At 43.7% G+C, this 23,667-nt stretch overlaps 1 protein-coding gene across 2 annotated transcripts in view; it reads left to right on the forward strand.

Annotated features, from left to right (window-relative positions):
• Positions 1-10,036: 10,036 nt before the first annotated feature.
• The window catches only part of irf3 (interferon regulatory factor 3), a 168,440-nt gene continuing 154,809 nt past the window's right edge, over positions 10,037-23,667 (forward strand). The window contains exon 1 of one of the 2 annotated variants that reach the window (XM_060939400.1): positions 10,037-10,282. The gene's annotated coding sequence lies outside the window, so the exon portion shown is untranslated. The remainder of the gene's footprint in view (positions 10,283-23,667) is intronic. The other variant, XM_060939399.1, reaches the window with a different exon arrangement.

Below are 23,667 nucleotides of genomic sequence, written 5' to 3' on the forward strand. Positions count from 1 at the left end.
GGAATGTAAGAGCAACTGAGAATTTATGGAAGTTAAGCATGTTTTGGAAACATATAGAGAGGTTTTAGTTATGGATCTTCTGTTATAAGACTTGAGACACTAAAGATTCTGAACCTATCTAAGCCTCTTATTGGGTCCACAGGTTCCCATCCCAACCCTGGTCATGGATTACTCCCAGTTTGCCACATTTTAGTTTTTCCCTGGTCTATCACAACTTCAACTCCAGAAGAGCTACTCTAAAGACCAGGATTGGGAACCTGTGCTTTTTATGTACACAGCTCCACATGTTATTTCATGTTTTGCTTTTTCATAATACAGCTGGGGCAGCACGGTGGTGTAGTGGTTAGCGCTGTCGCCTCGCAGCAAGAAGGTCCGGGTTCGAGCCCCGTGGCCGGCGAGGGCCTTTCTGTGCGGAGTTTGCATGTTCTCCCCGTGTCTGCGTGGGTTTCCTCCGGGTGCTCCGGTTTCCCCCACAGTCCAAAGACATGCAAGTTAGGTTAACTGGTGACTCTAAATTGACCATAGGTGTGAATGTGAGTGTGAATGGTTGTCTGTGTCTATGTGTCAGCCCTGTGATGACCTGGCGACTTGTCCAGGGTGTACCCCGCCTTTCGCCCGTAGTCAGCTGGGATAGGCTCCAGCTTGCCTGCGACCCTGTAGAAGGATAAAGCAGCTAGAGATAATGAGATGAGATAATACAGCTGATCTGTGATGATTTAGCGACTTGTCCAGGGTGTACCCCGCCTCTCGCCCATCGTCAGCTGGGATAGGTTCCAGCTTGCCCGTGACCCTGCACAGAATAAGTGGTTACGGATAATGTAATGGATGGATAATACAGCTGATGACCTTTAAAATGATCATTAATGTAGGTTTGACATGAATAGAAGTGTGACTGTGCCTTTTATTGACGTGGACAGGAATCTGGAGCACTTGTTTTCTAATGACAATACTCAGGTAGTGTAAAGAACTACAGCGTACATGAGGCCTTCATCTCTTCCTCAGCAGCTATCACCTGTATAACATGAACAGGAAGTAGTTTATAGCATGCTTATTCATTTTATAGAAGCCAGGATTCAATATGCACCAAAATGGTGCTGTTGCTTGTACTGGTGCATCTCAATTAGAATATTGTGAAAAAGTTTTTTTTCATAATTTAATTCAAAAAGGTAAACTTTCATATATTCTATATTCATTACACATAAAGTGAAATATTTCAAGCCTTTTTTTGTTTCAATTTTGATGATTATGGCTTATAGCTCATAAAAATCAGTAATCCAGTCTCTCAAATTATTAGAAAATTTCCAAGATCAATCAAAAAAGGATTTACAATACAGAAATGTCCAACTTCTGAAAAGTATGTTCATTTATACATTCAATACTTGGTTGGGGCTCCTTTCTCACGAATTACTGCATCAGTGGGGTGTGGCATGGAGGCAATCAGCCTGTGGCACAGCTGAAATGTTATTGAAGCCTAGGTTGCTTTGAGAGCAGCCCCTCAGCTTGTTTGTATTTTTGGGTCAGGGGTTTCTCATTTTCCTCTTGACAATAGCCCATAGATTCTGTATGGAGTTCAAGTGAGGTGAGTTGGCTGGCCAATCAAGCACAGTAATATTATGGTCAGCAAAGCATTTGGTAGTAGTTTTGGCACTGTGGGTAGGTGCTTAGTCCTGCTGGGAAAGGAAACTGGCATCTCCATAAAGCTTGTCAGTAGATAGAAATATGAAGTGCTCTAAAACCTCTTGTTAGATGGCTGTGTTGACTTTTGACTTGATAAAACACAGTGGACCAACACCAGCAGATGACATGGCACCCCAAATCATCACAGACTGAAGAAACTTCACACTGGACTTAGATTCTGTACCTCTCAACTCTTCCTCCAGACTCTAGGACCTTGATTTCCAAATGAAATGCAACATTTACTTTCATATGAAAAGAGGACTTTGGACCACTGAACAATAGTTCAGTTCTTTCTCTCCTTAGCCCAGGGAAGACGCTTCTGATGTTGTCTCTGGTGCAAGAGTGGCTTGATGTTAGGAATGTGACAGTTGTAGCCCCTTTCCTGAAGACGTCTGTGTGTGATGACTATTTATGTATTTAGTTCTTATTTCGGGGGCATGGTGGTGTAGTGGTTAGTGCTGTTGCCTCACAGCAAGAAGGTCCGGGTTCGAGTCCCGTGACCGACGAGGGCCTTTCTGTGCGGAGTTTGCATGTTCTCTCCGTGTCTATTTGGGTTTCCTCCGGGTGCTCTGGTTTCCCCCACAGTCCAAAGACATGCAGGTTAGGTTAACTGGTGACTCTAAATTGACCGTAGGTGAGTGTGAATGGTTGTCTTTGTCTATGTATCAGCCCTGTAATGACCTGGTGACTTGTCCATGGTGTACCCCACCTTTCGCCCGTAGTCAGCTGGGATAGGCTCCAGCTTGCCTGCGACCGTGTAGAACAGGATAAAGCGGCTAGAGATAATGAGATGAGTTCTTATTTCTTCACATCTTAGAATAGACTGTCTTAATTTAGCATGTATTTATTGAGCACTTTAACTCCAAGCCAAATTCCTTGTAGTTGCAACAATTACTGCAATAAAGCTTTTTCTGATTCTGATTAGTGCACTGACACCAGCCTCAGTCCACTCCATGTGAAGCTCTCCCAAGTTCTTGAATCGACTTTTCTTGACAATCCTCTCAAGGATGCAGTCATCCCTGTTGCTTGTGCACCTTTTGCAACCAGCTTTTTCAGCAATGACCTTCTGTGGCTTACCCTCCTTGTGAAGGATGAGCCACAGAAGTCAGTCAACAGTCTTGTGGTTACATGTACTGAACTAGACTGAGAGATGCATGGTATTTATACTGTTTTACTCAAACTAGAAATGAGGGTGGCATGGTGGTATAGCAGTTAACACTGTTGCCTTGCAGCAAGAGTGTTCTGGGTTCAAACCCCACTACCAACAGGGGCCTTTCTGTGTGGGGTTTGCATGTTCTCCCTGTGTCTGTGTAGGTTTCCTCTGGGTGCTCTAGTTTCTCCACCAGTTCAAAGAGATACAGGTTAGGTAAAATACCCAGCCACTGGGGTTGTACAAAACAGTGCATACTTAATGCTGGTCCCAAGCCTGGATAGACTGGGGAGGGTTGCATCAGGAAGGGCATCCGGTGTAAAACCTATACCAAATCCAGGAAATTTAATCATTTTAAATCAATGCACATACTGTCTTGTCTTCTGGGATTGGATGCATTTTTTTACTCTGCACTTTTGTGATTCATGTACTCAAATACTGTAACAAGGGTGCACATAGTTTGTTACATTCCACCCCTGAAAATCGAGCCTCAAGATTAAGCATAAATTAACTTGGGAAGTTGTGTGATTACAAAAGCTGCTCTTCTGATCAAGAAACTACATCAGGTGCATTAAACTAACCAATCAGACTACCAACCAGTGGCGGCTCCTGAATTTTTTTTCAGGGGGGGGCAATTTTCCCCCGTTATGTCTACACGGACCATAAATGTCCACAGGACTGAAGTAAATTGACCTAGGTAGCAAATCAATTGGCCGAACTTGTTTTTGCCTGGTAAATTCAGATATCAATATAGACAATATCTCTTCTCTCCACTAGGTGGCAACACTGAACATATTCTCATATCATTATCTCTAGCCGCTTTATCCTTCTACAGGGTCGCAGGCAAGCTGGAGCCTATCCCAGCTGACTACGGGCGAAAGGCGGGGTACACCCTGGACAAGTCGCCAGGTCATCACAGGGCTGACACATAGACACAGACAACCATTCACACTCACATTCACACCTACGGTCAATTTAGAGCCACCAGTCAACCTAACCTGCATGTCTTTGGACTGTGGGGAAAACCGGAGCACCCGAAGGAAACCCACGTGGACACGGGGAGAACATGCAAACTCCACACAGAAAGGCCCTCGCCGGCCCCGGGGCTCGAACCCAGAACCTTCTTGCTGTGAGGCGACAGCGCTAACCACTACACTACCGTGCCGCCCACTGAACATATTAAAGGTGGCAAACTAAGGTAGCCTAGTAAACTAGACCCACCCGCCTAGTGGCCAAAAATATTTTTGCCTACGAGTGGCAAATATTCACATTTAGTCTGGCTTGCCAGGCTAAAACTAAGGAAGATTCATTGTGAAGCCTTCAAAGCAAAACATTTGGCATCACAATCAATTAATATTACATTATTCATTTATTTTCTCATATTTTTCCAGTATTCTATAATAAGTAGACACAAATTCTTAATTATAAACATATTCTAATTTCTTCATTCTAAAGAATGCAATTAAAGTGTCAGGATATAAATCCAAAACAAGTGTTTATTTAAGTTTTGAAAAAGATGAAGAAAAGCATAACCATCAAACAAACATGTGCAGCTTAATTGTGTTTTTTTATACGGAATTGCACCATTTTAACAACAAATAATTCTAAATAAATTCTGCAGTTTTTTTCCCCCAAGAATTCCTCCAGAAAGCCATGCCTTAAAAGGAAATTTAAAGTATTACAAGCAGTGGCGTAAGAAGCTCGCCGCGGGCCCCGGTGCGACGTGTGGAATGCGGGCCCCCTAGTGGGCATAGTGACACTTAAGGGAGGATTTAAGACATGCAGGTTAGGTTAAAGGCGTCACGCAGTGGCGATAAAAGTCGCATTATTCTGCACCAGAATGCTTTCGAGATTCGGAATAAATTGACCGTCGATTTTTCAAAAGCTTCCCGCGGTTGTAATCGGTCCTTATTTGATCATGCCCATCACTTGAAATTTTCCGCGTTCGCAGCGCCCCCTCTCGGTCAATGGAACAGCTGCGTGACGTCATACCAGTAACCACTCGGTGCAGTTGCAATGACGGACACACCAGAAAATAGGAGCGATGCTGAGGAAATTAGCTTTGATTTTACCGATACAGAAGAAGAAAATGGCCCACAAGTAGAGATTTTGACAGCTGAATGTCCTGGTGGTATCCAGCCTTACAGATTTGAACCTGAGCGCTCATCTTCAGAAGAAAATGAGGACAGTTCTGACGACGACAGAAACGAAGACGAGAATGAAGACCGGCGACTTGAAGACTTGTTTTGGTTGGTTTCTCTGACTAAATCACTACTTGTGTGTATTTTTAAAGACCATTTTCACTTGAATTAGAATGCTGTGTGATTTAATCTATGATTTATGTGTAATACTGATAGCTGTAGGGGTGAAAGTATAGCTAGAAAGATTGAATTCTAGCAACTTGACAGCTTGCGATCTCGCGAAATGCAGTGGGCCTTCTGATACAGTAGACCCCTTGATATTCCAGTTTTCATCATTTTCCTTTTATTGCGGTTGATTTTAACTTGATATTCAGTATGTTATAGGCTGGGAGTATTGAGCTTTGTATTGTATTGTTTAGTAAACGTACAATCGTCAGTAATAAGTGATAATTATTAGTTAAAGGCAGCTCTGTGGCATAAATCTTTCAATTAATCTTCTGTCATCCATTTGCTAAAATTATGTGCCACATATGTTATCAAGACAACACTTCATGTGACAAAGAAAGATATGACAAATACATAAATGTATGAAAATCATTTTGTACAATTAATGATTGATACATAGAAACACTTAAAACATGTGTGTGGCAGCGGGGGCGTGGTCAAGCGCCGGTCTGTGACAGGAGGGCGGAGCCAGGGAAGGTGAGTGGCAGAAATCACTACACCTGACAGTAATTAACCTGTGTTTTGTGTGTTTTCCCAGTAACCGCGCCCTATTTAAGGAGGCAGAGCTCATCCCGGGACAAGAACAGTGTGTGTTTCGCTATCAGATTAAAACTGGCGGTTATACTGAAAAGTCTGGCAATAAAAAGCCTATTTGCATCTGAAGCGTTGTCCTGCCGTCCTCTGTGCTCCACCCACACTTCAGAGAGCTCTACAGTGGTGCCAAAACCTGGGACAAGGTGGAGCACCAACCTCGCAGCCCCATGGAATCCTCCCCGTTCGCAGACCTGGTCCATGCCCTCGCCACGGCTCAGCAAAGCCAGCACCAGGCGCTCGTCACGCTCCGAAAAGAGCAAGAGCGGCGCTTCGAAGCCCTGGTGCTGGCCCAGCAGGAAGATCGCGAGGCGTTCCGGCATCTCCTGGCCCCTCCTGACAGGAGAGGCGCAGCTGGCCGCGCTATAACTCCCCGCCGGCTGGCCTACGTGGACCTTCGCTGCGTTGGCGGGGAGTTATAGCGCGGCCAGCTGCGCCTCTCCTGTCAGGAGGGGGAGGAGGCGCGCCGCGCGCTGCTCCATCGGCCACCCCGAGGCTTCGGCGACCTGCTCGAATAATGTGAGAAACGCCTCGGGGTCGTCCTGCGGGCCCATCTTGGTCACGGTGAGGGGAGACGGGCCCGCGGCCGGGGCGCTGGTGGACCCCGCCGACGCGAGGAGATGCCGGAACGCCTCGCGATCTTCCTGCTGGGCCAGCACCAGGGCTTCGAAGCCCCGCTCTTGCTCTTTTCGGAGCGTGACGAGCGCCTGGTGCTGGCTTTGCTGAGCCGTGGCGAGGGCGTGGACCAGGTCCGCGAACGGGGAGGATTCCATGGGGCTGCGAGGTTGGTGCTCCACCTTGTCCCGGGTTTTGGTACCACTGTAGAGCTCTCTGAAGTGTGGGTGGAGCACAGAGGACGGCAGGACAACGCTTCAGATGCAAATAGGCTTTTTATTGCCAGACTTTTCAGTATAACCGCCAGTTTTAATCTGATAGCGAAACACACACACACTGTTCTTGTCCCGGGATGAGCTCTGCCTCCTTAAATAGGGCGCGGTTACTGGGAAAACACACAAAACACAGGTTAATTACTGTCAGGTGTAGTGATTTCTGCCACTCACCTTCCCTGGCTCTGCCCTCCTGTCACAGACCGGCGCTTGACCACGCCCCCGCTGCCACAATGTGTTTTTAACAAAATATTTTTTTTCTATCAATACCTAGCCATGACCTTGAAATCAGATCTATTGATAACAACAGTCACAAATAGTGTTCAGTGTTCGTTGTTACAACCAAACACAATACACCGATTAGGCATTTTGTATCACAGAATATTAATACATCATTTCATAGTGTTTTGAGTGTTCAAAACTATCCACAAACTGAATAAATCCACAAAATCCGCAATGTAAACAACTCTGGTAAACGCACGCTATAGAGAAAACATGGGGACAGGCCAGCATCACCCAAGGGAGGTTACTGGTATGACGTCACACACAAGTTGACCTAGTTAACGGCTGGCTGCCTAAATTTGGCTGTGCGCGTCAACTTTAAATGCTTGTAGCGGGCGCATCGTGACACTGAGATCGCGGGAAACCGAGGGGCTTGAATAACCCACCAAACCCGACATTTTGACACATGATATAGCCTGATTGCTCAAATTACCGCACGACGCCTTTAACTGGTGGCTCTAAATTGACCGTAGTTGTGAATGTGAGTGTGAATGGTTGTCTGTGCCTATGTGTCAGCCCTGTGATGACCTGGCGACTTGTCCAGGGTGTACCCCGCCTTTCACCTGTAGTCAGCTGGGATAGGCTCCAGCTTGCCTGCAACCCTGTAGAACAGGATAAAGCGGCTAGAGATAATGAGATGAGATGAGGAAATACGCTCAGTATAATATGGATTTATTATTTTGAAAACCCACCAGCCGACTGATCTGTCACGTTTTAATTGTGCGACAGTAATGACGTAAATAACAGCGCGGCGGAGTAGTGTCCGAAAGTTCCCTAGATAGTGAGTATGGAGTAGTGAATGAGTGAGTGATTTCAGACACAGCCTATGAAAGCTCCACCTCCAGTTAGACACCATGGAGTGTCTAAAAATGTCTCGCCAGAATATACAGCGATAAAAAAAAAAAAAAAACTATACACAGAACAACTATTACTGTGTCAGTGTGATGAAAATTATATCTGGTCTTTTTCCATACAGGGAAGTAGATGTTAGTTTGCCACCCTTTCCTGTTCTTCCCTACGCTCCTGCCGCTTCTTGGAGCCGCTTTTGTGTTTGAAGGGCATTGTTTCGCTCGCAACGATAATGGAAATATGCAGACATCAAAGATACTGGGCGGCACGGTGGTGTAGTGGTTAGCGCTGTCGCCTCACAGCAAGAAGGTCCTGGGTTCGAGCCCCGGGGCCGGCGAGGGCCTTTCTGTGTGGAGTTTGCATGTTCTCCCCGTGTCCGCGTGGGTTTCCTCCGGGTGCTCCGGGTTTCCCCCACAGTCCAAAGACATGCAGGTTAGGTTAACTGGTGACTCTAAATTGACCGTAGATGTGAGTGTGAATGGTTGTCTGTGTCTATGTGTCAGCCCTGTGATGACCTGGCGACTTGTCCAGGGTGTACCCCGCCTTTCGCCCGTAGTCAGCTGGGATAGGCTCCAGCTTGCCTGCGACCCTGTAGAAGGATAAAGCGGCTAGAGATAATGAGAATGAGATGAGAATGACAACAAAGACCTATTATCATTTTATGTAGTGTTTATTTGATGGATTTGTAAAAAAAAAAAATCCGCAACGGGCCCCCGACGGTCACGGGCCCAGGTGCGGCTGAACCTGCTATGGTTACGCGCCTGATTACAAGCATGTCAATGAACACAAAAGGCTTTAGTTATTTAGCTATGTACACACAAGGTTACACAAGGTTTTGTAGTCAGTGCAACTTGGCTTAACAAGTTGGAAAAAAAGGTAAGGTGCTGCTGGCTCCAATGAACACATACTGTACAGTATATAAAAACTGAAAATATGCTTAATTTACACCAAGTCAGAGAGAACTTGAGTCTACTGAAATATTCCAAGCATGGCAATGTTAAACTGCCATTGGTAAAACAAAAACATGGCAATGTTAAACTGCCACTGGTAAAACAACTGCCATTGGTAACACACACACACACACACACACACACACCTTTTGCCTAGTAAATTCAATATCACTGTACCGTCTGCTGTGCTACTTCCAGGGTGGAAGAGAACACAAGGGTAGCAAAAAAAGAGCATTGACTACATCACAGCCAGCTAGCCAAGTTTTCCGGTGGTACCAGTTCTTATTAAAACCTCTTGAGTAGGTCTTCTCCCCCTTCGTAGACACTTGCTTGATGTTTAAATTCGGTCTAGGAGGTCCTAGCTGTTTGATTGCCGTTTTCTCCTCATTGGCACGACGACTAAAGGGAACTTCTTTCAGAGACGCTATCGTATTGCACTCAACACTCGCAATCTTCTTCATAGAATGTTCACACATTTCCCGCGCAAGTTGCGTTTTCCAGCCCAAAATTATGTTCAAAACCCGCCAAAATGCACTTAAAACTGCCCAATCTGGCAACACTTGCGCGGAGCAACAGGCGTATGACGTAAGCACGCCGCTTGTGCGAGCACATAAAACCTAATAGAAAATGCATTGGGAGCATGATTTTCGAAAAAAAACGTACGTACCATTACTGTCAATGGGAGATTTTGGGGCAAATCTGAACCTGACAGAAATCGCACCAAAAGGGCGTGGCTACACCAGGCGCGACCTTAGCCTGATTGGACAATGACATTACTGTTGCCGTGGTAGTAGGAGTAGATAATAAAAAAAAATCTCCCTCCCTGTTTGGGAGTGCGTCGCCCAAATCGCCCCTATTAACGAGCCACCAGTGCTACCAACCTGTATCGTCGATCACCTCTGCCAAGCAAGAAGAAGCCCACCAGAACCATTAAAAGCCAAAGAGTCACTGTTACTGGACAAAAACTTGAAAAGAACGACACTGCAGTGAACTGAATATGTCTAAGACACAACAGGTGGGATAATAGTAAAGTACAGACAGAGAAGATTGGCGTTGAGGGGAGGGACAAAGCTGATTGGAGGGCATCAGAGCATTCTTAATCCCCAGGCATTGCTTGTGTGGTTACTCATAGGCTATTTATGAGTTGTTTGTTTTATTAAAAAGCAGCTCTTCCGTGTAGCGCCCCCAGCTGGAGCTCAGAGCTGTGTCATATCAGAGGTGGTGACGCAGGAACTCGAAAGCGAAACTGATACTCACGGATTTCCCAAGAAGAGGTGGCTCGATTGCCAACTGCATCCTAACTTACCACATAAGTGCACTACACAGACAACACAAGAACCGCTTCTGTACCCTCTGTAGTGCCCTATGTGTTTCAGCTGTTCGTTACCCGGCCACAAGTTTCCTCGCTGAGTAAACCGGCTGAATTCCCCGTCTTCAGTTCGGCACTCAGAGGGAAGAGAGAACCCTCTTGTTCAGCTCGGCTGGTGTTTTCGGGAACACACGTGCGATATCTGTCACCCCGATAATCAGGTAAGGCCGATGATTAGTCTGTGTGCAGTAATATTTCTGTTTTTATAAATCAGTGATAAGTTCAGTTGGACTGAATGAAGTAAACTTAAAGGCAGCGCGCTCGCTTCTCATTTAGGCCACAGCTTTTAACAAGCTCGATGTTTTTATTCATCAAATGAAAAACAAGTTAAAATAAACATAAAGAACATTCATTCCTTATTCCGTATGAATATATGTGCATACACAATGTATTAATTTTCAGCAGCACAGTTGCCAGCCAGTACTGTAAAAATGTTAGTGAACAACTGTAAAATATAGACTATTTAAAATAATGTAAATAACTGTAAAATATATTCCGTACATGTCAAATAAAGCGCTACAGGTAGCTGTGAAATACACATTATTTACAATAAAGTAATGTAAACAACCGTAATATATTCAGTACATGTCCAATAAAGCGCTACAGGCAACTGTAAAATACACACGATTATTGACAATAAAGTAATGCAAACAACCGTCAAATATATAGTGTCTTGCAAAAAAGTGTTATCCCCCTTGGTGTTTGTCCTGTTTTGTCCCATTATGAGCTGGAATGAAATGGATTTTGGGGGGGATTAGCGCCATTTGATTTACACAACATGCAAGTCAGTGTTGGGCAAGCTACTTGTAAAATGTAGTGAGCTAAGCTATCAGTTACTCAACAATAAATTAAGCTTCACTACACAAAAGCTACCACCCATAGAAACATAGCAAGCCAAGTTACGCAAAAATAGCTTAACTACATCAGAAGTTACTCCACGTTGTACCAACCTAATGCCAGATCAGTGCAAAATGAAAGTCAGATAGATACACTGGTGAAAACATTTATTGAAGAAAAGCCCATGATCTAACACAGTGTAGACATTGCATTATGTGAAACATTGAGACATAAATAAAAGCTACAGTGCTTACTGCTGGGAAGAAAACAAAAAAGTTATTGGCCTACTATTAAGTAAACCAGTACTCTAGGAAACAAACTATTTAGTACCAAATTAAAGCTACTGTGTAGTGTTCTATGGGCAAGACATGGCTATAGGTTTAAACTGACCAATTTAAAATTTCTAGGGAAATCAAAACCATATTAACAGGCATCTTATCTCCTCAGGGCCTCCCTTAACGAGAAAACTTCTTCAGACCCCAACTAAGTCTATTCAAGTTACAAATGAACTTCGTGTTTAAGAACCGTGTTAAACTGTGTTTAAGGAAACCATAATATCTAACACCATGATTATAAAGCATGGCTCAGAGAGTGATCACTGGGACAATAGCAAATGAACTGATCCAAGCTGAAATGAGAATCAAAGTCCTCAAATACATGTTTTAGTGCTGGGGTATGGGAGGAGAGGGGGAGGGGGGTTATGTCACATGGCTGGGCCCTTATTGTTCTAATAAGAGGTGTTTGTTTACACGGCACAAGAGAAGCTTTTCAAAAGTGGCATCAGAAAGGCGGTTTCTCTTTGGTCTGAAATATCTTTTCCTACGCTAAACAGTCTTTCACATGCTGCAGTTGCTGGGACCCCTGTGTTGTATTTAAGAAAGACCTTTTTCATCAGTGGCAGGTTTTGGAATGCAAGTTTGGTTTCAGATGACTGCAAGTAGGAGTCCACTTCATTCAGCTCTGTGGCTGATCTCAGGGATGGGAAGTACCCTGTTACCTCATCACCATCATCAGTTGCGTTGTCCTCATCTGTTTGCATGTGACCTGAAGACTGGGTTTGAAGCAGGTGTACTTCTGCTTTTAGGTCTGACACAACTTGAGCCTTCTTGTCACTGGGGATGTAGGTCAGTCTGAATATTGGGTGAGCTGCAGTGGCTGTGAGCAACCTGGCATCTTGAAAAATGTAGTCAAACCTTTTCTTAATCCCACTGATGATGGCATCTACCAGGGGGTTACAATGATGAAGTCAGCTCTCCTGCTTCATCTGTTCCATCTTCTCAAGTAGAATTGAGATGGTTGGCACCAACACTCCCGAGAAACCCATTCGGTCAGACTGTAACACGTCAACAGCCTTGGCCAAAGGCATCATAACCTTGGAGTACAGACAAATAAAAATATTAATGTCACATCACATATTGTTTAACTCATACAATTGAGTTATTATTATTATTATTATTACTACATACTTTATCCCATATGAAATTCAGGCTATTATTATTATTATTATTATTATTATTATTATTATTATAAGTTTGACATAAACCTTTTTTCCCGCGAGTGCCGGCGTTAATTACTAATCCTTTTTTAACTTTTTTTCTATAAATAAATTTCCAGTATCGTCTTCATTTTTATTATACTGTCGCTTTCATTTTTGTACTTTTCACTTTCGCTTTCCTTTTTCCGGTTTTTTTCCGTTTTTTTCTCTTTCTTTTTTCGGAAGAACGCCGAGACCGGAAGCTTTCTTTTTTCTCCTCCTGTGTAAAGTCCACAAGCGGAGGCCATCTGATCTGCTTTAATATCAACAGATCTTCATTTAAGGTACGTGAATCTTTTCATCATGGCACACCTTCAGCCTGTTCAGTGTGCTGAGTGCAGGATGTTTAGTCATTCTTCCTCCGTCACTAGTGATAGCTCTATTAGCTTTACTTGTGATAAGTGCAGATTAGTTAGCTCTCTGACGGAGAAGATTTCAGTGCTAGAAGCGCGTGTCCAGGCTTTAGAGCAGGTTAGTGAGCGTGAGAACAGTGTAGTTTCTGTTAGGGAAAGTCTGGACGCCCTAGGTGGAGTTAGCAATCCCCCAACTCCGGCATTAGAGCCCTTACAGTGGGGCGAATGGGTGACGGCTCGGCGGCATAAGCGTAGAGCCAAAGCTACCGCTGAGGCTCGCCCACGGGAGCACCACTCCTCTCCGCGTCACGTGTCGAACAGGTTTGCTCTCCTTAGTGATGCACCCACTGAGAAACCTGAAAGAGCTCTGGTTATAGGGGACTCTATCATACGGCACGTGAAATTAGCTCAGCCTTTAGGGGCACCAGCAGCTTTAGTCAGGTGTATACCGGGAGCCAGGGCGCCGGACATAGCAGGTAATCTTAGGGTCCTAGGCAAGCACAGGTTCTCAAAGATAGTTATCCATGCAGGAGCTAATGATATACGCCTTCGTCAGTCTGAGGTTACTAAGAGTAACTTTGTAGAGGTGTTTAAATTAGCGAAGGCGATGTCCGATGCTGTAGTATGCTCTGGCCCCATCCCAATGCGGCGTGGCGATGTAGCTTACAGCAGGTTATGGTCGCTGAACTGCTGGCTGTCCAGGTGGTGCTCTGAAAACAGTGTGGGCTTTATAGATAATTGGGCTAATTTTGAGGGCACTGCTGGCCTGTTAGGGCGGGACGGTATCCATCCCACTCGGGAAGGTGCTGCTCTCATTTCCTGCAGCATAGGTCATAGTCTCAGAACAGGCCTAGTTAATTTCTGACAATCCAGAGCCAAGGCCAGGGAGCAGACGAACAGGCTAAACCGACTGTCTGCTAGCTGCACAGAGTCGTCACTCAGGGCCTACTACATCGAGACTGTGTCTGTTCCCCGAGCTCAACAAAAAGGTAGAAATTTTCAGAGAGTTTGTTCCAGTAACCTAATCAATATAAAATTAGATCAGACTGACTGTACAGCTGCTGCCAGCACCTTTGATCTAAAGGTGGGGCTATTAAATATTAGATCTCTTACATCTAAAGCGCTAATGGTTAATGAACTCATTACTGATCAGGAGTTTAATGTACTGTGTTTAACAGAAACATGGATTAAGCCAAATGAATATATAGCATTAAATGAAGCGAGTCCTCCTGGATACAGTTATATACACCAGCCTCGTCTAACTGGCAGAGGAGGAGGCGTCGCGGTTATTTATAACGATTATCTAGGTGTAACACACAAACCTGGTTATAAATCTAATACATTTGAAGTTCTTCATACTCATATAATGTATGTAGCCTCGAAAAATAAGTCTACCCAGTTAATTCCATTGCTTATTATTTACAGGCCCCCGGGGCCATATTCTGAGTTTCTTTCTGAATTTGCAGATTTTATCTCAGATTTGGTTATTTCCTTAGACAAAGCTTTAGTTGTCGGAGATTTTAATATTCACTTCGATAACCCAGAAGACCCTTTAAAAACAGCGTTTGTGTCCATCTTAGATTCAGTCGGGATTAAGCAGAATGTCATAGGACCGACCCATAATGGTGGTCACACCCTTGATCTAATACTAACATTCAGATTAAACGTAGACAATATAGTCATACTTCCACAGTCTGAAGTTATCTCAGATCATTGTCTCATCTCATTCAAAATATGTCTGAGTAATAATATATGCACCTCACCACGCTACTGTATTAAACGTACTTTCACGTCAACTACTGCACAGAGCTTTATAAATGATCTCCCAGAGCTGTCAACTTTGATTGGGTCACTGTCAGCCCCTGCAGAACTCGATCAGGCAACTGAATGCTTAGAGTCAACATTCCGCCATACTTTAGATAATGTAGCTCCTCTAAAAAGGAAAATGGTCAGAGACAAAAAATTAGCACCCTGGTATAATGATGACACTCGCACATTAAAACAGACCACTCGAAAATTGGAACGTAAATGGCGTCAAACAAAATTGGTAGTGTTCAAATTGGCGTGGAAGGAGAGCTTCCTGAAGTATAAAAAAGCTCTTAGTGCTGCGAGATCAACATATCTCTCCTCCCTAATAGAAGATAACAAAAATAATCCTAGATTCCTATTTAATACTGTAGCAAAATTAACCAGGAATAAGTCCACTATCAACACATGCACACCTGCAGTATGTAGTAGCAACGACTTCATGAATTTTTTTAATGACAAAATTGAGAATATCCGACAAAAAATTCAAACTACTAATTTAAGGTTAGACAATGAAAGTGACCTTGTAGTTAACAATATAACTGTATCAGATCATCAGTTAGAATGTTTTACTCCCCTAAAAGAAACTGAATTACTCTCATTAATCTCTACATCAAAAGCCTCAACTTGCGTACTAGATCCCTTACCGACACATCTATTCAAACAGATAATGCCTGGAGTAATTGAACCGCTTCTAAAAATAATAAATTCTTCTCTTATGATTGGCTATGTACCCAAATCCTTTAAACTAGCAGTTATCAAACCCCTGATTAAAAAACCTGACCTTGATCCCTGTCAGCTGTCCAATTATCGGCCAATATCAAACCTCCCCTTTATCTCCAAGATCCTTGAAAAAGCTGTGGCACAGCAGTTATGCTCATATTTACATAGGAATAACATCCATGAAATGTATCAGTCAGGATTTAGACCTCATCATAGCACAGAGACAGCACTGGTTAAAGTAGTAAACGACCTACTGTTGGCGTCTGATCAGGGCTTTGTCTCGCTACTTGTGTTGCTTGACCTTAGTGCAGCATTTGATACCATTGATCATTCCATTCTTCTGGATAGACTAGAAAATGTTGTGGGAGTTAAGGGAATGGCCCTCTCCTGGCTCAGGTCTTATCTAACTGATCGTTATCAGTATGTTGATATAAATGGTGATATTTCTAGACGTACCGAGGTAAAGTTTGGTGTTCCACAAGGTTCTGTCTTGGGTCCACTGCTTTTTTCTCTATATATGTTACCTCTGGGCGATATTATTCGTAAAAATTGTATTAGTTTCCACTGTTATGCTGATGACACACAGTTGTATGTCTCTGCAAAACCTGATGAGAGACACCAGCTTAATAAAATTGAGGAATGTGTTAAGGACATTAGACACTGGATGCTTATAAATTTCCTTCTGCTTAACTCTGACAAGACTGAAGTACTTGTGCTAGGACCACATACAGCTAGAAGTAAGTTTTCTGATTACACAGTAACTCTGGATGGCCTTTCTGTTTCTTCACGTGCAGCAGTAAAAGACCTCGGAGTGATTATTGACCCCAGTCTTTCATTCGAAACTCACATTGATAACATCACCCGGATAGCTTTCTTTCATCTCAGAAATATTGCAAAGATAAGAAATTTAATGTCATTGCATGATGCAGAAAAACTAGTCCATGCTTTCATTACCTCCAGGTTGGATTATTGTAATGCCTTACTGTCTGGATGTTCCAATAAGTGCATAAACAAGCTCCAGTTAGTTCAAAATGCTGCAGCAAGAGTTCTTACTAGAACTAGAAAATATGACCACATCACGCCTGTCTTATCCACACTGCATTGGCTCCCAATAAAATTTCGTATTGATTATAAAATACTACTATTGACCTTTAAAGCACTAAATGGTCTCGCACCACAGTACCTGAGTGAACTTCTGCTCCTCTATGACCCGCCACGCCTACTTAGATCAAAAGGTGCAGGCTATCTGCTGGTACCTCGTATAGTGAAGGCTACATCAGGGGGCAGAGCCTTTTCTTACAAAGCCCCACTGTTATGGAACAGCCTTCCAAGTAATGTTCGGGAATCAGACACAGTCTCAGCATTTAAGTCTAGGCTGAAAACATATCTGTTTAGTCAAGCCTTTTGTTAATGGTGTTTATGAGGTAAAGGAGTAGATCTGGAGGGTCCTCAGACATAGAGTGTTTTGGTAAACTGGGATGTATGGATGCTGTCAGTCCCCACTCGCTTGCTCACTCGAGTTTGTTGACGGTGCAGTGGCTGGCTGCTTTATGTCCCGGGGCTCCCTCATGCCTGTGTTACCATCTGGCTCTCTCCTTTTAGTTATGCTGTCATAGTTAGTTGCCGGAGTCCCTGCTTGTACTCGGTGCAATATGTATACTGTTCCTACTTATTCAGGTGACATTGGGCATACCTAACCACCTGTGTTTTCTTTCTCCCCCCCCCCCCCCCCAAATCTGTCCCTCTGAGTTACATGGAGTCAACAGGAAATCTTTTGGTGGAGACGGTGGGGACCTCGACTGGCTATCGTAGCCTGCAGGGAATCGGCCGTCAGACATTCTGTCGCATGTCCCAGACCCGGTGAAATGTAACTGAATTTTCTTGGCCAGGCCTAAGGGTCCCATCTGCATCTCATCATTGCTGAGGAGTGTGCTCCCATCACCCAATCAAGCATCCAGCCAGAGCAGGTCATGATATATTTTTTACCATATTAACATGCCATTGTGCGTCATGCCTGATGTAAAGACTCTCGTCTCTGCGAGCCTACCACACTGATTTAATACTTGTCATTTTTAGGGCATACCTAACAACGTGTTTTCTTTCTCTCTCTCTCTCTCTCTCTCTCTCTCTCCCCCCCCCATCTGTCCCTCTGAGTTACATGTTGATCCTGGGATTGAGATGCTGGCCTCTTCTGCCCCTCGGACCTGCTTGATCCATCCTGGTGCCCTGTGTCTGGTCGGAGTTTTATCGCTCCACTCCTGTGAAGGACGGCCCCATGAGGACAGTTGAGGGTTATACCTGTTAAAACTGTTAATATTATAGTCAGGCTGTCTGTTGTTGCCCAAATGAGGATGGGTTCCCTTTTGAGTCTGGTTCCTCTCGAGGTTTCTTCCTCATGTCGTCTGAGGGAGTTTTTCCTTGCCACCGTCGCCACAGGCTTGCTCATTGGGGATAGATTAGGGATAAAATTAGCTCATGTTTTAAGTCGCTCAAATTCTGTAAAGCTGCTTTGCGACAATGTTTATTGTTAAAAGCGCTGTACAAATAAACTTGATTTGATTTGATAAACTGTACTATTTGCACACATCATATTTACCTTCACATACTCCTGTATGAACGTAAATTCTGTTGACTTGAACCGTGCCACCTGCAGCTTCTCACAGACTTCATAGAATTATTGTTCTTTTGTTAGGATACAAGTATTCAAGCGCTCCATGGCATGGTAAGTGGAGTTCCATCTGGTTAAAATGGGCACTATCAGCTGACAGCCTAGCTTTTCTTGAATAGTATCAGAGGCTTGAGTGCTCCTGTGTTGCTTGTTCCAAAGAACCTGACATTTGGCAAGTGTTGATCTCGATACTCTCTTAAATGGCTCTGACTGGGTCAACGCGTGCTCAATATCTTGGGTGGCAACAAGATTGAGGGTGTGGCAGGCACACTGCTGATGAGGAGGGAGGCTGTAATCTTCCTGTGTTTCATCTAGGATGTCTGTGAGATTGATGAAGACGGGATGATCTTCCTCCTCCTCATCTTCCTCTTCCTCTCTGTAGTCCTGGATACTTCTCTGAACTTCCGCGAACATACTAAATGCCTTTATGAAGTTAGAACCATTATCTGTAGTTGTCAGAGTCACCTTGCCTTTTATATTGAATTCTCTGTGAACATCTTCAAGCATCTCAGCTAAAACATCAAAAATGTGCCTCCCTACACTTCTACGACAAGCTATTGCCCAGGAGCGGATGTTCAAGGAGTCTTCATCTATCCAGTGGATACTGACACCAAGGAAGCTCCTATTATTTGATGACCAGGCATCTGTGGTGGTACATATGTGACTCTGTTTGGACAATACCAGTGTTGTTTTTGGTAGCCATTTTTGATTTAGTTTTAGTCTTTTGGATGAAATGCTTATTAGTTTTAGTCACATTTTAGTCAATTCCATCCTTGATAGTTTTGGTCTAGTTTTAGTCGCCGAAAACTAAAAGGGTTTTAGTCTAGTTTTAGTCTTTTAGTCGAAAAAATAATTACTTTAAAACATTAAATTAGGCCAATAGAGAGATAGGAAATTGTAATCGAGGTTGACAGGTTGTGCATAACATACTCTTTACATAAACGCTGTCTCGTGTGCATGCTCTCTACATAAACGCTGTCTCGTGTGCATGCTCTGTACATAAATGCTGTCTAGTGTGCATGCTCTCTACATAAACGCTGTCTAGTGTGCATGCTCTCTACATAAACACGGTCTAGTGTGTATGCTCTCTACATCAACGCTGTCTAGTGTGCATGCTCTCTACATAAACGCTGTCTAGTGTGCATGCTCTCTACATAAACACGGTCTAGTGTGTATGCTCTCTACATCAACGCTGTCTAGTGTGCATGCTCTCTACGTAAACACGGTCTAGTGTGTATGCTCTCGACGTAAACGCTGTCTAGTGTGCATGCTCTCGACGTAAACGCTGTCTAGTGTGCATGCTCTCTACATAAACGCTGTCTAGTGTGCATGCTCTCTACATAAACACTGTCTAGTGTGCATGCTCTCTACATAAACGCTGTCTAGTGTACATGCTCTCTACATAAACACTGTCATGTGCATGCTCTCTACGTAAACACGGTCTAGTGTGTATGCTCTCGACGTAAACGCTGTCTAGTGTGCATGCTCTCGACGTAAACGCTGTCTAGTGTGCATGCTCTCTACGTAAACGCTGTCTAGTGTGCATGCTCTCTACATAAACACTGTCTAGTGTGCATGCTCTCTACATAAACGCTGTCTAGTGTACATGCTCTCTACATAAACACTGTCATGTGCATGCTCTCTACGTAAACACGGTCTAGTGTGTATGCTCTCGACGTAAACGCTGTCTAGTGTGCATGCTCTCTACGTAAACGCTGTCTAGTGTGCATGCTCTCTACGTAAACGCTGTCTAGTGTGCATGCTCTCTACATAAACACTGTCTAGTGTACATGCTCTCTACATAAACACTGTCATGTGCATGCTCTCTACGTAAACGCTGTCTAGTGTGCATGCTCTCTACATAAACATGGTCTAGTGTGTATGCTCTCTACATCAACGCTGTCTAGTGTGCATGCTCTCTACATAAACGCTGTCTAGTGTGCATGCTCTTTACGTAAACGCTGTCTCGTGTGCATGCTCTCTACATCAACGCTGTCTAGTGTGCATGCTCTCTACGTAAACACGGTCTAGTGTGTATGCTCTCAACATCAATGCTGTCTAGTGTGCATGCCCTCTACGTAAACGCTGTCTAGTGTGCATGGTCTCTACATAAACGCTGTCTAGTGTGCATGCTCTCTACGTAAACGCTGTCATGTGCATGCTCTCTACGTAAACGCTGTCTAGTGTGCATGCTCTCTACGTAAACGCTGTCTAGTGTGCATGCTCTCTACGTAAACGCTGTCTAGTGTGCATGCTCTCTACATAAACACTGTCTAGTGTGTATACTCCATTGTTCATAGATTCGTGTTTCTGCCTCCGTTTAACATGTCGCAATGCGCTGATAGAGCACAAACATGTCATGATGAACACACAACTAGAAGATGACCACGCTGTCCGTTAATGTAAATATGATGGCTGAGCATGCTGCTAACGTTAGAGTAGCCAGGTGTGCTGCTGCTCATTTAGACATATTAAGGCACAGCAACAGGTCTGAAAAGCTACATTTCCTCCCGTATGTTTCACAGTAACTCAAATATGGGTCAATATATGATAAAGCATTCAGTTGCTGTCCCACCAAAAATCCCTGCAGGACAAGTTTTACTCATGACATGTTAACTGAATTTAAGTTAGCTTAACCAAGCCAACTTTAGCATGAAGCTAGCGGTTCCATTCATTTTCGCCAGGTCACGGTGTTTTGGAAAACATTATAGGAAATTCATCACAGACCGATTGTTGAGTGACATTAACCAAAGCTAGCAAACGTATACATGATCTGTTAACAGGACTTCTTGTAACATTAACTTACCGTCGCAGAAATAGCAGGTTGGTCGTATTCTTGCCACGTAGTTTATAGCCACAGCGTGTACCTCTGTCTCCCACTACAAGGCATTCCGTTTTATTTTCTGCTGGATTATGTGTAAAGTATTTCCATAAATCATCACGTCTTTTCCGCCCACCAAGCCCTTGTGCTGACGTTGCCGCCGCCATGGTCCATGAACTGTGTGCAGTTGCCCCGGTGTGCACTGTGCCCGGACGTGCCTGGTGGTGGGCGTGACCAAACAAGGACAGGATGCAGGTGCATTACTGATATTTTCAGCATTTGGCAGACAGATTACACGCACTGTTGGAGGAAACGCCATGCATTAGCCAACCCATTAACATTTTCATCTCGTCTTGTCAACGAAAACAACAGATATGTCTCGTCATATTTTCGTGATCAAAGAGTTATGTTTAGCTCGTCGCGGTCTCGTTTTAGTCATGAAAAAAGGTGCATTAACGAAATAATTTCGTCATCATTAACAAAAACACCACTGGACAATACATCAGCCAAAGCACTCTTCATGGAAGAGTATTCCTTGTCAAGCAGCCGCCCCAATGTCCGCCTTGACATCAAGTGCCTTGAGGGCAGAATTTCACTAAATAATTGTCGATATTCAGGTCTGTCCACAGTGTGGAGTGGGTGCATTCCTTGAACTATGAAGTTAAGAATGAGTTTATCGAAATGTTCCTGAGATATGATGTGTGTGCCCCCCCTGAAAAACTGTGACACACTGGTTTGTAAAGCATGGTCTTCATCATCCAGAGGTAGACATCTCCTCTTGGCCCATTCGCGCTCCTTGTCTATGCATGCCATTTTATTTGGGTGGACCCTCTAGAGAAGAAATGATTGATTCATGATTATTTTTTTGTGTGTGGTTGTGGTCAGGACTAGGGTTATATTTCCCTTGGTAGGCCAAGTTAATCAGGCCTACCCCAAAAACTAAACTGATTAGGCCTAGGTCAAGGGTCTCCAACAGGTAGCTGGGTCACCAACTGCTTAAAAGTAGCTCTCCAAAGGGTCAAATGAAATGTAAATAATAACAGATTTGTGTAAACTTTGTCTGGTAGCTATAAAATGATAATATCCCAGTTCTACTGCTCTCTGATGAGAGTTGATGTTAGTAGTGCTCATCAGATTTGACTACAATGGAAAAGGGGACCAAAAAGGACTTCTGCTTCCGCCTTGATGGAGTAGACAGAGAGAGAAGGCAGCTCCATTTTATTTCGATTCAATAACCCAACTTAAATCAACCAAGCCATTTTATTTAAAATAACCGTCTTTATTTGAGTGCCTGGAGCAACTTTACGCCTGTTTAAGTGATATTTAAAACTTTGATTATCCCCACGAAAGAGTGAAATTCTCCACAACAAGTCGACTTGAAAATGGCGGACGCCAAACAAGAAGCAGGTAATGCTACGCCTATCTCTCTGGATATGCTTCGAGCCGAATTACAATTTTACAGAGAAGCCCTGACTAGCGATATTAAATCACAAATAAACTGCCTCCATCAGGAGATTAAGAACAATATCTTATCGCTCAGAGAAGAGGCAAAAGCAGACATTTGCGAGCTCCGTTCTGAAATGGTACAGGAAATGGTGACATTGCATAAAGCACAGACAGATTTGGAGAACGAACATGCAAGAATGGGCAAATCCCTGAGTGATACAGTGGACCAGGTGACCTTATTAGAACACAAGTGTGAAACCATGGCAAAAGAAAACAAAAAGATATCCGAAAAATGCATGGATTTAGAGAACAGGAGTCACAGACTGAACCTTAGACTGATTGGAATTCAGGAGGGAGCTGAAGCAGGAGACCCGGTCCGGTTTGTTGCAGAATTTCTTCACAGACGTGCTTGGTGCAGAAAACTTTGACTCCCTGGTGACCATTGATCGAGCACACAGGACTCTTGCTCCGAAACCAAAAAAAGGAGAGCGACCACGGGCGATGGTCGTTCGCTTTCATTACTATGCGGAGAAAGAATATATCCTGAAGCTATCCAGAAATAAAGGCTGCCTGTTCTACAGGAACACTCCCGTGCACATCTTTCCAGATGTAAGTCCTGAAGTTGGGAAGCTGCAAGCGGCATTTAACCAAGTGAAGGCAAAGCTACAGGATGCAGGGGTAAGCTACAGTCTGTTTTACCCTACCAGGCTGGCGATCAAAGTGAATGGCTCTAGGCACTCATTTGATAGCCCAAGTGAAGCAGAAACATTTTTTAACACGAAAATTGCTGCCTGAGCCAACAACACTGTATAAAAACTGTGACCGAACTATGTTGGCACTTAAAGACGTGAATCTCCTTAGTTTTCTCTCAACCCTTTGATGTTATGGCTGGGTGCCCCCCATGCTCTTTACTACAGATAATGCAATTACTGCTGACGATTGAAAACATTACAATTCGGAGCACTAATGGGAGGGATGGATGGGTTTTTTTTTTTTTTTTGCTTTTTGGTGGGGGGAGGATATTCCTCAAGAGTTTAATATGGACGGTTATCCTTTTGAAGGGCTATTATGGACTGCCAATAAGTATAATTTAGGGAAAATAAGATTTCTTTTTTAAGATTAAAGTTGCATACATGTTTATCAGCCTATATAACAAACTGTTTCTACTGGTGCAACAGGTTTTTGGTGCCATTGTTTTTGTTGTTGTTGTTATTATTATTATTATTATTATTATTATTATTATTAGGGCCCGAGCACCGAACGGTGTGAAGACCCTATTGTTTTTCGAAGGATTTCTCTTATTATTATGCCGTGTTTAGCCTTATTTGAGGCATTTCCCATGCATGAAAACTCATGAA

This window comes from Neoarius graeffei, chromosome 14 (assembly GCF_027579695.1).
Source record: "Neoarius graeffei isolate fNeoGra1 chromosome 14, fNeoGra1.pri, whole genome shotgun sequence".
Taxonomy (NCBI): domain Eukaryota; kingdom Metazoa; phylum Chordata; class Actinopteri; order Siluriformes; family Ariidae; genus Neoarius; species Neoarius graeffei.